The sequence below is a fragment of the Chiloscyllium plagiosum genome, unplaced genomic scaffold (genome assembly GCF_004010195.1).
Source record: "Chiloscyllium plagiosum isolate BGI_BamShark_2017 unplaced genomic scaffold, ASM401019v2 scaf_38350, whole genome shotgun sequence".
Classification (NCBI taxonomy): domain Eukaryota; kingdom Metazoa; phylum Chordata; class Chondrichthyes; order Orectolobiformes; family Hemiscylliidae; genus Chiloscyllium; species Chiloscyllium plagiosum.
The window spans coordinates 1-836 of NW_025149322.1; the positions used below are offsets into that span (position 1 = coordinate 1).

General features: G+C 40.2%; 1 non-coding gene across 1 annotated transcript; it reads right to left on the minus strand.

Annotated features, from left to right (window-relative positions):
- Positions 1–417: 417 nt before the first annotated feature.
- trnas-cga lies at positions 418–499 on the minus strand. Its single transcript has one exon. It is a non-coding gene; the product is annotated as a tRNA-Ser (tRNA).
- Between the last annotated feature and the right edge of the window lie 337 nt (positions 500–836).

An 836-nucleotide genomic window follows, 5' to 3' on the forward strand; every position in this document is an offset into this window, starting at 1 on the left:
ACACATGGAGTTGTTTTTTTCTAATTCATTGACCGCTGATATAATAGATCATTGACCTTGAGAGTCAGCTGTAAATTAGGTTCAACTTTCTCAGCTTGACTTTCATCTGATCCTTTAAAAAAAATTCATCACCTGCAGGTAAGTGTATTGCATTGCTTCTTGTTTTGCTGAATTCCACCCCCCCACCACGATCATCCAAATTTCACGATAGTTCGACAAATGTGTTGAAACTGATTCGTGTTGGAAGTTGGTGGCTTTTGTGTCTCGACATATAATTTATTCAATTAGATAACTGGGTCAGTCTTGAAATTACTTCGGATTCCTCACAGTTGAAAATTTACTTTCGATTAAAAGCAAAGCTCAAGCTCTACGAAATCCAAATCCTGCAAAGGAATTCATGACTTTTAAAAGATTCTACGCTGTGAACAGGATTTGAACCTGCGCAGGGAGACCCCATTGGATTTCGATTCCAACGCCTTAACCTCTCGGCCATCACAGCTGCGGCCAAAGCGCCAATTTTCATAGTAAAACAACTGAATTCATGAAATACGTAATTTGTTGGAAGAACAAATTGTCAAGACCCAAAGATTACGCCAATCCTGTGCAGAGACTCAGACGAACGTTCCCTTAGCAGATTGACAGGCTTTCACCGCAAACTAGATTCTGCCACAGCTGAAGTTGTGGGAATGATTCTTCGTCGAATTATAGAGTCACTGATGTACACCACATGAAGAGATGATCATTGTCCCACTGCGTCCGATCGATTTTGACTCAATTTCTCATCATCTGGTGCCAAATTCGATACGCTGTTGTGTTTTAATATTCATCGACATATG